The sequence below is a fragment of the Eptesicus fuscus genome, chromosome 7 (genome assembly GCF_027574615.1).
Source record: "Eptesicus fuscus isolate TK198812 chromosome 7, DD_ASM_mEF_20220401, whole genome shotgun sequence".
In the NCBI taxonomy this organism is placed as follows: domain Eukaryota; kingdom Metazoa; phylum Chordata; class Mammalia; order Chiroptera; family Vespertilionidae; genus Eptesicus; species Eptesicus fuscus.
In genome coordinates this window covers 39,364,267-39,378,697 of record NC_072479.1, presented here as the reverse complement: position 1 = coordinate 39,378,697, position 14,431 = coordinate 39,364,267, and positions in this window count along the sequence as shown.

The window sequence follows — 14,431 nt, the reverse complement described above, 5'->3', positions numbered from 1 at the left end:
CACGCTTCCTGCAGCTGTTGCCTTAGCCTGGCTTAAGCACAGAGTGCCCTTAGGGTTTCCTTTCAGCTCCCTTGTCCTGATAGTCTTAGTGAAAGACCTGCGTGCTTCAGGGAGTTTTATGTGGAACCCAGTATTTGGTCTATTATTCCTGAGCTTGCTATAGGTCTATAAAAAAGCTGGCAGGTGAATATAACTTGCTGAGTAGTTGAGGCTCTTTGGGATTCTAATTCACTACATGTGGCCATAAAAAAATTTGACATGAATTTGTCTGTTGTCTTTTTTCCTCAATCTACCAGTATAGCAAGGTCTTTCTTCTCCACTTCACCAGGGATGAAAGCAATTATACCTTCTTTTATAATAAGGGCTCGATCCTTTCTAGATACTAACTCATTTTAATTTCTTTGTATTCATAGCTTTCTGAATTTATTTATTTTAGTTACAAAATTTACTGTATTATAAAAGAATATGTATTATGTCCCATGATATAAAATTCTAAACATAGATTTAAAAACAGCATAATAGAAAAGCTTGGTAACTTCTTTAGTTTATTTTCATTTTTATCCTAGCGCACCTACTCCCAGTATAAACTTAAGTAGGATTGGTGAGAGAAGATATACTTGCATTTTTCACAATCTTAGGGGAAAAACATCAAGATCCTCATAAGTAAGCATTGCATTAGTCATAGGATTTTTATAGATATTCTTTATAAAGTTGAGAAATTCCCCTCTATTCCTACTTTGCTGCAAATTTTTATAATGAATTTATGTTGGGTTTTGTCAAATGATTTTCTGCATCAATTAATATCATTATATGATTTTTCTTTTTTAGCCTCTTGCTGTGATAGATGGCATTACTTTTTTAAAATGTGAACTTGCCAAATATACCCAGAATAAATTTGACTCAATCATAATGTATAATTCTTTTTATAGATTGTTGGATAAGGGGTGATAATATTTTATTGAGGATTTTTATATATGTTCAAAAAGATATTGGTTTGTAATTTTCCTTTCTTATTAAATCTTTATCTATTACTGCTATTATGTGGTTCTGGTCTCATAAAATAAGCAACTGTTTATTCTGATTTTCTGAAAGATAGTGATAAATTGGTATTGTTTATTACTTAAAGAAGAATTCACTGGGAGAATTTTTATTCTTTTAATTATTATGGGGTCTGTAGTGATGTCTCCTCTTTAATTTCTGATATTAGTAATATATGTCCTTTCTCTATTTTTTTTTTTTTTAGTTAGCTTAGCTAAAGGCTTGTCAATGGTGTATTTCAATTTGAGATATTTCTATTTAACTATCTTATTGTTTACTGATTTTATATTTGATTATACTCAGTTTTCAGATTAGGCCATCAAAGGAATTCTTTTTTTCTGTTACTGTTTTTCTCAATTCATTCTTGCATATTGTTAGGGCCCTTAACCTATTCATCATAATTATTTTACATAATCTGATAATTCCAAAAATTGTGATTATGTCTGAGTCTGGTTTATATACTGCTTTAGCTCTTCAGAGCACATTTTCTTGCCTTTTACTATTTTTTGTTGAAAGCTGAACATGATTTATTGGGCATTAAGAACTTAGGTAAATAGGTCTTTAGGGTAGGTTTATATGTTAATCTGGCTAGAACTGAGGCTGTGTTTAATATTTGCTGAAGCTGTGAGTGCTTGAGTCTTCAGTCCTCTTTTTTTTTTCTCCTGTTCTCTTGTGACTTTCTTATGAACTTCTTACACATACTCTTTGTCTTTCATTTTGCTTAGCTGTTACCCACTATTACCATACTGTAGTCCTGTTGGCATGATGGTGAGGTGCAGGGGAGGATTATTCTATAAACTTCTGGTTAAATTTCATACTTTATTTGGGCCTGTGTCCCTGGCTGTGACTTTTTCATAAGTGTTTCTTAGCTTTTCTCCCTTTTAGGTGACAATGCAAGGCTAGAAGGGAATAAAGTATACAGTCTTGAAAATGAACTTCCAGATGAACATGGTTTTGATAAAGTCTTTTCCTTTGGAATGTAGGTTTTTGGTACAGAGAATGTTCTGGCCATATTTCACAATGATTGCTCTTCCCTTGCCCCTTCTCTAAAGCCATGAGGGGATCTCTCCTGGCTTTTCCCTTTGAGAACCTAGTGTGGTTCCTTCAGATAAAACTCATGACATAAAAGTGTGTGTGTCCTCCTAGGAGTTTTCACTCTCATGCTAGTCCATAATCAGCCTGCAGAAGTTCATCCAAATGATCAAAATGATGATTTATGTGTTTCCGTCCGTTTGTGTTTTCAATTGCCTCTAATTTAGGTAAGCAAATCTACCTGTAATTCTCTGTGTTATACTATTTCTCCAGGTTTTGGAGTGGCAGTTTGCCCGGTGACCTCAGTTATCTCATAAATTCAAGAAAAGCTGCTGATTTTTAGATTGTTCCAATTATTTTCTATTTGTTAAGATGTCATTGATTGCTTTTAAGCTCTTTACATGCTTGAGTTAAAACTGGAAGTTAGTATCTGTATTTTTTGAGTTGGAAAATACAGCATATTTAGTAGTTTTCTCTTATATAAAGTGAGGTCTTAAATAATCTAAAGTAAGAAAAGGGTAAAATAATTAGAAATAGTGGTTTATAATTACAAATAAATTATGGGGTCTGGAGCAAGGCTTTGTATTATTTCAATAGAAATTCATAGCTATGGCTTTCTTTCAACAGTTTTGTGTTTCCCTTGAATTTATACATATTCTGACCATATTATTGAAAAAAATTATCAATAAACATCCTAAACCCAGAATTAAGTCAACAATAATCATGAAGTGTACTGTTTTGTTAATTTTCTTATTTTAAACACATAACTTGCATTTGTAAATCACTACCTCACGAAGATAAACTGCCTGTGATGTGTTTTTTTTTTAGTAACTTTAATTTCATGACTTTGAGTGCCAAAACATAGAATAAAGATTTTATTGCTAAAAGTAATATAATCAGTGAACATAAAAGGAAATGAATAAACTGGCTGATTCTAAACTTGGCCTAGTTCTCTCTTGCCTTAAGCAGTCTCTGCTCCAATAACATCAGATACTATAAAGGGACCCATAAGAATAAAAGGCTTGCACTGTCTTCATAGCCCATTTTGTAATGATGGGACCCTTCATTTACACAGATGCAAAAGCAGTTTGGGGATTTCCATAGCAGTGTTATAAAAGATATTCAAAACTTGAATATGCAGCTAAGTGTTATCTGTGTCTCTTTAGGACAGGAGTAGAGTGATCCCTGCCTCAATTCAAATCCTTTTTAACAATAGTAGTGTGTGTGTGTGTGTGCGTGTGCGTGTGTGTGCGTGTGTGTGTGTGTGTGTGTGTGTGTGTGTGGTGTCAAACTCATCAAGAAAGAAGCTTAGCTCTGGCCAGTGTGGCTCAGTTGATGGGGCATCATCTTGTGCACAGAAAAGTTGCTGGTTCAATTCCCAGTCAGAGCACATCCCCAGGTTTCAGGGCTTGATCCCCAGTAGGGGATGTGCAGGAGGCAGCTGATTGATATCATGCTCTCATATAGATCTCTCTTTCTCTCTCCCTCTCCCTTCCTTCTCTAAACATCAACTAAATATGTTTTTTAAAAAGAAAGGAGCTTGTATGTTAAAAATTACTGAAGCAAGATATAAATAGATAGGTACACTTAATATAAGAATTTATGATGGAGATACAAATTTATGTGGTAGGTTAAATCTGAAGACTGATGTGGATCAAATCTGAAAAATGTGTTCACATAGATTTTCAGTTTAGTTGTTAAGAAATAAAGCTCTGACCCTCTTTAAAGGCATATCTATAGAGGAATTAAAATATATTTAACATTTAGATGCACATGTAAGAACAAATTGATTATGTGTTATGTGTATACTTTTATACATATGAATTTATTTAAGTTGAGTAATTGAAATTGCCCTTCTCACCTTGCTGGTGCTAATTATACAATCTAGACTAATGTTGACATTTCTTTTATTCAGAGTGGGAGGACATATCAGGCTTAAGTAAGAGGCTTTTAGATGGGCAACTTTTTGAGCAATAGTGGAAAATTCTATATTATGGAAGAAGATTTATCAGGTTATCTCTTGACATTACTTTATTTGACCTAGGAGCAGCAGTCAAAAGAAACATCATTTTAAATGGTAAAACGTGAAAAGGGGGTTACATATGTACTGGGATACATAATTAAGAGATTAGAGGCTTCTAAAAATGTCATATCAATTCAGTATGAAGTCATTAATTCATATTAATTCTGGAAGACATTTTTTTTAAAGACTGATAGTAAAGCCATACATAAAATAAAAATAGGATATAAAGGTAGCTCAAAAATAATTATTTTAACATTCCAAATATGTGAAAGTTTTCTAACATGTAAGAGCACATTTTAAACATGATGACATAAGTTGCAAAAGAGTTCTCCTTTCCTGTTTTAGGTAATTAATGCTGGTCACCTCGATATATTTGTTGGAGAAATGTATTTGAAACAAATGTTTGCCTATGTGCCATATGTTTCGGTCCAGTTATTTATTATTAATTAATTAGTTATGGAATTTATTGGGTTGACATTGGTTAATAAAATTATACCGATTTTAGGGGATACAATACTATAAAACATCATCTATAGATTGTATTTGTATTCATCACCTAAGTCAAGTCTCGTCTTATCACCATTTATCCCCCCAGTTACCCACTCCTATTGGTCCAGTTTTATAAAATTGCATATCAAGCACAGACTCAATTGGTAAGTCTTCTCGCCTCCATTTTTGTATTGTTTGAGCCTGATCCTAGCAGAAGAATACAATACAGTGTGCATTAATGAAGCACATCTAACACAGAACTTCTAAAATATAGAGTTGCTCAATATAATAGCAGCTCATTCAAGACAAAACAAAATGCCAAAGGAGTCTATTTTGTAAGGTTCAGGGCTATTTCTCAATTTTATACAAGAGTGTGGTATGTTTTCTAATTTTCTTTTGCTAATGGGGAATCATAACTTCTTTGTTTCATTCAATATTTACTTACTGGCTGGAATGATAAATAGGACCAGTATTAGGATGTTTGATGTTGAGAGAAAATGAGATACACCAAAGAAAACAATGAGGAATTCAATGTAACTTGGCCAAATAAATTTGTGATTCCACAGAGATGGTCAGTGTATACCTTATACCTTTATTTTTCTATCACGCATGAATGGAACACTCAGATTAATGTGTTATTTGACATGTTGTAACATCAAAGGGCAAATCACAGAAAAATTGCCTATTGAAAGCACAAGAAAAAAAGTTTTATCATTATTATTTTTTAGAACCTTAAAAATAGATGAAGACAAGGATGATAGGTTTTGAAATCTATGCTACTGATTGGTTTTAACCTTCTTCCAACCTTTTCACATAATTCAGGGCTCTTTGAGAGAGAAACTAGAAAGGATTATTTATCAAGTCTACAAAATGTACTTGTATAAATAGACCTTCCAAAATGACAAAAGAAAAAAGAATTATAAATTAATGATACCTAATCTTTGAAACTCTTTAAAATCCCCAGGAGTTTATTTACTGACAACCAAAAGGCTAGGCACTACATGTTATTTTAGATTCTTGCACCCTCTAGACAACAAAATAGTTAATTTCTCTGGAGTTAAAATGAATTTCAGTTAAGACAATTTTGTTTGAATTTTGATGATGTACATTGATATATTTCCTATATTATTAAGTTTTAAGTCTAAGATTTAACAGTGGTTTCAGGAACAATGATTTCAACAGTAGCCTTGTAAGTGAATTGTATAATCACTCATGAATGGTGTCATTTCTAAGGCTGTGATGATTGTTTTCTGTCTGAGCTGGGTCCTTCACGAATCATCTAGTCTAAAGTACAGTTACTGAAACTTAAAATATATATACTACATAGTGTCTAAATATTTCTCTTTAGCAGCTTTAATACTTCTAGTATATTTATAGTTTTTGTGTTAGCAAACATTTATTAAATCTCAGTTTTGCACAATCATCTTTTTTTCTAAGCTCTAAAGATGAATATAATCTGTTTTCTGCCTACAAGGATTTTGGAATTCTGTGGGTAAAACTAAACTATAGTATTGTAAGACAGTGAATAATATCAGCATCTGTGTGCAGGTTAAATTTCTAAATATGGGCGGCAACATAAGAGTGGCTTATTTATGTGTTCATTATTTGCATTTTATTTAAAGTCATTGTTTAGAAATGTTCTAAATCTCATAAAAGTTGAAAAATTTTTATTGTGAACATCTGTACATCTGACCTTGATGCACCAAATGTAAAATTGTGCCCATCTTGTTTGCATTATTTCTGGTCTCTCTTGCTGACCATCTTCTCTTTCTCAAGTACTTAAGAAGACACAATGGAATACTACTCTGCCATAAAAAGGAAGAAAACTGTGCACTTTGTGACAGCCTGGATGAACCTGGAGAACATTATGCTAAGTGGAATAAGCCAGTCAGAGAAAGACAAGTATCATGTGATTTCACTCATATGTAGAATCTAATGAACAAACTCAACTACCAAGAAAATAGAGACAGACTCATAGATAGAGACCAAGCAGACAGCCTAGTGGTGGTATGGGTGTTGGGGGGAGGGTTGAGCAAAAAAGAAAAATAGAGAGAGAATTCATGGACATGGACAACAGTGTGGTGATTGTGGGGGGAGAGAGAAAAGGGGGTGGAGGTGGAAGAAGGCATAGAGAGGATAAATAGTGATGGAAAAAAATAAATTAAAAAAATTTAAAGAATGAATTGGAGAAAGACAAAATAATTCACATAAATAATTCAGTATTTAGCTCATAGAAACATGAGAATTCTCCTTGTAACCACAAGATAATTATCACATGCAGAATTTAACATTGATACAAATTATCTACCATGCAGTTCATTTTTAAATATTCCCAATTATCTGAATGCTGGTTGGGTTTTTGTGTGTGTTTTTTTTTGCTATATTTTTTTAGAGTCCCAATCTCATTAGCGATCACACATTGCATTTCATTGTCATCTCCTTCAGTCCAGAACAACACATCAGCTGTCTAATTGTCTATATGGCATAATAGGCTAGCTGTTATGCTAAGTGACTTTCCATTTGGATTTGTCTGATTGTTTTCTCATAATTAGATTCAGGTTAAACATTTGGAAAGAAAAATATTTCTTAAGTGATATTATTTGTTATCTTCTCAGTGTGTCACATTAGAAGTGTGATACACTACTGAAATGACATGTGAGACATGAGTGCTTAGTGAAAGTAAATGCATGAGCCTTGGAGGCAAGTTAGTAGGTAAATTGAGGGGCCATGTTTGACTCAAGAAACACTGTAATCCACATTATTGAGTTATTTGGACATATAACTGTTTGGACATAAAGAGTAGATTAATGAAAGCACAAAATTTAAACCAATATTAAAATTGCTAAATAGTTGAAATCAATGCAAACCAAAGTGACAGGGGTCATGTAAATCTCATAATCTTCTGAGCTGGACTTTAGTTTTTCTAACTAAACCATTGAGATGGGCTGGACTCTGGATGCCATTGACATCTTAACTCTTGTGTTTTGATAGTTACAGATACAGGAGTGAATCAAACTAGTGAACACAAATATTTGCTTCCCGTTCCTACTATTAACTTGTAGAAATTGTAGCTACTATTTACATATGTAATGGTTCAAACTTTGAACAAATTGGAAAAAAAAGCTATAAAAGTCTATAGGGAGGGTAGGTGAAGTTGCTGGTGTGTGTATTTACTGACTAGAAATTACAAATAATTTTCTAACAAGAAAGCTGACACTTGAGTATTGTCCATATTAAAAACAATAATAATATCAATACAACCCCCCAAAAACACAAAACAAAAGCTCTTTGAACTTATAACCCTCTTCACTTAGCCCTTAGTAAGATATTTAGATTTTCATAATACAACTTTTGCAACTTTTATGAAGATTAGAACATTTCAAAGAATGACTGTAAATAAAATATGAATAATAAAACTTAAATAAACCACTCTTATTCTACGGTTCATATTTAGAAATTTAATCTGCACACACATGCTGATAATATTCACTATCTAATCATACCATAGTTTAGTTTTGCCCAAAGAATTCCAAAATACTTGCATGAATCTTCACAGTATAGCTTCTCAAAATATTAGTACTTGTCCACAATTGCTGTCTTCACTTTACTGTCTCCTCTCCTCACCCTGCCCAGTCTTTCACCTATGGCATTTCTCTAAAACTATTTTTCTCAAGGTATTCAATGGCCATCATCAAATGACTAATGGTCACCACCCTGTCTCCATTTTACCCCATTTATTAGCAGCATTTGACAGTTTAATACTTCCTCCTTCTTTATATACATTTTTCTCTTGACTGTTATAACACTATGTTTTACAGTTTTTCCTTTTTTCTCCTTTACAAATCTTTCTTATTCTTGATTTTGTCACCTTCCTTTCTGCTATGGTGTCTGTCTAATTTCCTCCAACACTACAGCTATTGTTCTACTCCAAGCCACTATCATCTCAGCATTGGAGTGTATGGTAGCCTCTTATGCTAAACACTAGAGGCCCGGTGCACGAAATTCGTGCACGGAGGGGGGTTATCCCTCAGCCCAGCCTGTACCCTCTCCAATCTGGGACCCCTCAAGGGATGTCCGACTGCCCGTTTAGGCCCGATCCCTCTCACAATCCAGGACTGCTGGCTCCCAACTGCTTGCCTGCCTGCCTGCCTTCCTGATTGCCCCTAACCGCTTCTGCCTGCCTCTCACAATCCAGAACTGCTGGCTCCCAACTGCTTGCCTACCTGCCTTCCTGATTGCCCCTAACCGCTTCTGCCTGCCAGCCTGATCACCCCCTAAACCACTCTGCTGCCAGCCTGTTTTCCCCCAACTTCCCTCCTCTGCCGGCCTGGTCACCCCTAACTGCTCTCTCCTGCAGGGTTGATCACCTCCAACTGCCCTCCCTTGCAGGCTTGGTCCCTCTCAACTGCCCTCCCCTGCAGGCCAGGTGCCTCCCAACTGCCCTCTCCTGCTGGCCATCTTGTGGTGGCGATCCTGTGTCCACATGGGGGCAGGATCTTTGACCACATGGGGGCAGCTATATTGTGTGTTGCAGTGATGATCAATCTGCATAGTACTCTTTTATTAGATAGGATAGAGGCCTGGTACAGGGGTGGGGGCCAGCTGGTTTGCCCTGAAGGGTGTCCCTGATCAGGGTGGGGTACCCTTGGGGTGTGGGGCGGCCTGAGCGAGGGGCCTGTGGTGGTTTGCAGGCCGGCCACACCCCCTGGCAACGAAAGCAGAGGCCCTGGTATCTGGAATTTATTTTCCTTCTACAATTGAAACTTTGTAGCCTGGAGCAGAGCCAAGCCTGGGGCTCCCTCCGAGGCCCGCAGCCATTTTTGTTGGGGTTATAATAGAAACTTTGTTGCCTTAAGCAGGTGGGCCCGGCCAGGGTGTGCGGAAAGCTTGGCTTCCCCTGTTACCTAAGAAACCTTGCTCTCTGTGGCTGTAGCCATCTTGATTTGGGTTAATTTGCATGCTCGCTCTGATTGGATGGTAGGCGTGGCTTGTGGGCGTGGCTTGTGGGTGTGTCGGAGGTATGGTCAATTTGCATATTTGTCTATTATTAGATTACATAATATTTAATTCCCATTATTAATCCACTCAGAAGACAACACATCAAACATAAAATAAATCCACCCACCACCAACAGATATGAGATAAATAATTACACAAATTAAGTTACTTGCTAAACTTGCTGGTATGTGGCATACTTGGGACATGATCTTAGACCTTCTGTTGTCAAGTACTATGGTTTTGTTTATTATTTCCAGTTTTAAATCATTTTTATTTTTTAATTATATTTGATATACATTATAATATTAGTTTCAGGTGTACACCCTAGGTATTAGATATTATATAACTTATTAGTGATCATTACAATAAGTCTAGCACCTGACACCATACATAGTTATTAGAATATTATTAACTATATTCCCTATGCTATACTTTACATTCCCATGACTACTCTGTAACAACCAATTTATACTTAATACCTTCATCATTTTGATCCTTTCCCCCAACCTCCCATCTGGCTACCATTAAAATGTTCTCTGTATCTATGAGTCTGTTTCTTTTCTGCTTGCTTATTTATTTTGTTTTTTAGATTCAATTGCTGATAGATATGTATTTATTGCCATTTTATTATTCATATTTTTAATCATTTTTTTTCTTCTTAAAGAAAACTCTTTAATATTTCATATGATACTGGTTTGGTGGTGATGAACTCCTTTAGCTTTCTCTTGTCTAAGAAACTATCTGTCTTTCAATTCTAAATGACAGCCTTTCTAGGTAGAGTAGTCTTGATTGTAGATGCTTGGTTTTCATCATTTGGAATATTTTTTGCCAATCCCTTCTGGTCTGCAAAGTTTCTGTTGATGAATCAGCTGACAGTCTTATGGGAGCTCTCTTGTAGGTAATTGATTGCCTTTCTCTGCTACTCTTAAAATTCTTTTGTTTGTTTGTTTTTTTGTCTTTAACCATTTGCATTTTAATTATGATGTATCTTCCTGTGAGTCTCTTTGGGCTCATCTTAATTGGGACTCTCTGTGCTTCCTGGACTTGTATGTCTATTTCCTTCACCAGGTTGGGAAACTTTTCTGTCATTATTTTTTCAAATATGTTTTCTTTCTCTCTTCCTTTTCATTGTGGTACCTCCATAATGTGAATGTTGGTACACTTGGTATTGTTCCAGAGGCTCCTTATGCTATCCTCATTTTTTGGAATTCTTTTTTATTTTTGCTGCTGTGATTTGGTTTTAGCTTCCTGATATTTCAAATTGCTGATTTGATTTTCAGCTTCATCCATTTAACTGTTATTTCTCCATAATGTATTCTTCATTTCGGACTGGTTCTTTTCTATGTTTTATATCTCTATTTTCATGTTTCCTATCTCTTTCTTGAAGTTCTTACTGAGTTCATCAACTCTCCTCCTAAATTCATTGAACAATACTGAAAACCTGTGCTTTGAACTCTGCATCTAGTAGATTGTCTGTCTTGATTTTGGTTAGTTCTTTATCTGGAGTTATTTTGTTGTTGTTGTTCTTTCATTTGGGAAAAGCTTCTTTGTCTCCTCATTTTTGCAGCATCCCTGTGTTTGTTTCTATGTATTAAGTAGAGCTTCTATATCTCCCACACTTGGTAGAGTGGCCAAATGTAGTAGGTGTTCTGTAGGGTCCAGTTGTGACAACCTCCCAGATGACCCAAGCTGAGTACTCTAGGTGTGGCCCTCATGTGGATTGTGTATATCCTCCTGTTGTAGTTGAGCCTTGATTGCTGTGGCACATCAATGAGAGGAATTTACCCCAAGGCTGTGAACTGTAAGGACTAGTTTCAACCACCAACCACTGTGGAGGATTAGCTGTGCAGTGGCCCACCCTAGAGAGCAGGACTTACTTCAGCAGGGCTCTGGTGTCTGCTGTGTCCATCTCATGAGTGTGTCCCATGTGAGGTGGTTTAGTGGTGATGTTGTGATGTGTTCTGAAGATGTGTACTGGGTGTTCTGGATCTGCGGCCTCCTGGGAGGTACAGGCCAAGGTCAGCTGCTACCTGTGCTTTGCCTGGGGGCGGGAGGGATTATGAGCTACAAAGCAATCTACAGATAGCTGCTACTTCTATGGGCTTTAAGATGTCAAGAAGAGGCCAAGCTGTGAACCAAGGCCAGCTGCTACTCTTGACAGGGCTGGGACCACTTAGCAAATGGTATGAGACATGCTGAGGCCAGATTATTCTTGTTTTGAAAGATTTTAGAAAAATCTGGAGCATGAGCTAAGACATGCCATTTGTATGAAAAAGCCACTGGAAACATCTTGGGTTTGCCTGAAAGTTGGGTGGGGCAGGGCCTCTGGGAATCATCAGGGCAGGGCAAACAGTGTGAGCCAGTTTGATGGAGATGCACCCACCTGCTGGCTCTGGCTCTGTAGGGGTAGGACTCGACAAATGAACAATGACCTCTGCCATCACATCTGTCTGGGATAAAGCTGCACCCCCATTCCCCCCAGCTCTCTCCCTGATGGCAAACAATTAAACTCATCTGTGTTTATTTCTGGTGCCTTTCAAGCTGCTTCCCCAGTGCTGGAGCTCAGGGGAGTGAGTCTGAGTGAGTCCATGCGTTGGCTTTTTTAAGAGGAAGTGCCTGGTACTCCAGTAGCACTCTATCTACCCATAGCAACAATCCCCACTGGTTTTCACAGCCAGAAGTTATGGGGACTTTTCTTCATAGCACTGGAACCATGGTGTGGGGCTGGGGCCCCTTATTCTTCAGGAGGACCTCTGCACCCTAAATATCCTCCTTAATTTTTATCCAACACACATGGGTGTGGGACCAGCCCATTTCACATCTCCACTCTTCCTACCAGTCTGGATATGGCTTTTTAAAATCCCTAGTTGTAGGACTTCCATTCAGCCAAATGTCAGATAGTTCTGACTGATGGTTGTTGTGTAGTTTAGTTGTAGTTTTGATGTGATTGTGGAAGAAGATGAGTGCCATGTTTACCTACTCCACCATCCTGTGGTTTCATTTTTAATTGCAATATGGATAATTTATTTCCTGTTTTCACCCACGATGTCTCCTCAAAATATCATTAGTGAAAATATGTAGTCTGCTTTTGACTTTTTTTCTATTTCATTAATTGTGCTTCTGTTCTTAATACATTTTGGCTAACTTTTTGGTCCCAATATCATGTTAAAGGGAATTGATCATGTAATAGAATAAATATAGTTACATATATTTGAAACATCACTTTAGAGAGTAAATTTGGAAGAATAATGCATTTCTTAAATAATATACTATGGCATAATATTGGGATACAAGAAAGTAAGAATTAAGTCTTTGTTTAAAAATTACATTATATAGTAGGTTGACAATACATCATTTCAAAAATAGGCATATTTAGAGAATAAAGTAATGAATGTTGAAAGTATAACACTTTGAAGAGCAGGAATAAGATTATATATTTACATTCAAAAGCTACAATTATTGGAATTTTATGCAAAGCTAAGGAATTACTTTATTTAGTAATTCTAAATAGAGTTCTAAAGTAGAGCCATAAATATTAGAATTTTATGCTACAAAATATTTGATGATTTTATCCCCAGTTTAAATGAAAGATCCCCTTCACTTCAACCATGAAGATTGCAGCATCAAATATAATCTACACATCTTTCTCCCTGTTTTCCTCAAGGTGACTGTGTCTATACAATATACCACTTAAAACTATGTTACAGGAAACATGGTAATATAGGTGAAGGAGAAAAGTATGAACTTTTAATTTAGTCAGATATGAGTTAATTTTGCAAACCACTTCTGTCTTTCAAGCTCACTGATTCTGAACTAGTTTCTTATTTTATTCATAAAATGAAGATCATAATGGCATTTCAAATGATTTTTGTGAAAGTGAAGTAATGAAAATAGCATGTACCATGCTTAGAATCTTAGAATAGTTAAGTGTTCTACCCAAGCAAACCAATCAACCTCCTTGATCACTAACGGTGTGCATTACCATAGACCAAGGTGGACTTCCTCATCAACAAAGGTTTTAATTCAAAGAATAAAGTAATAATTTTTATCTATCTATCATCTATCATCTATCTATCTATCTATCTATCTATCTATCAATCTATCTATCTATCTATCTATCTATCTATCTATCTATCTATCATCTATCTATCTATCTATCTATCATCTATCTATCCCTCTATAGCTCTGTCACTGTATCATTTATCTGTATAATTTATTGTAATAGTAGAAATTTACTTGAAATAAAATTTTAACTGGAATGTTAATATGTAAAACAGCGTAAAGGCTCAGATTGACAACAGGTTTTTTTCCCCCATAAACAGCATCACTGCATGGTATTGTGTGGCACAGTTTGAAAACCACTGGGATAAATAACCTTTTGGGTCTTACATTGATCCCAATTCAGCAAATATCTGAAACCTTAGTTTCTAAAACTTTATCTGCTTGTATACAAAATGGACACCATATTACCAACAATGTCTTAAATTTTATTGGCTCAGTCATTCAACTCTCTAATGAAGAATCTTGATACCCTCTCGAAGTGAATTTCTGTGGATGTCTAGGAATAAATCATATTTGATAATGGTATAAATATTCTACTTTAAAAATAATAAATCATATGAAAATATGTTGCTAGCAATACTGTAGTATATATTGGAAAGTTGCTAAGAGGGAAGATCTCTAAAGGTCTTACCACACACACAAAAAAGTAACTATGTATCATGATAGGAACTGAATTGAGTCTATGGATTGTTTTGGATAGTATGAACATTTTAATGATATTAGGTGCTCCTATCCATGAACACAGTTAATGCTTCCACTTATTTGTATCTCCTTGAATTTCTTTCTTCA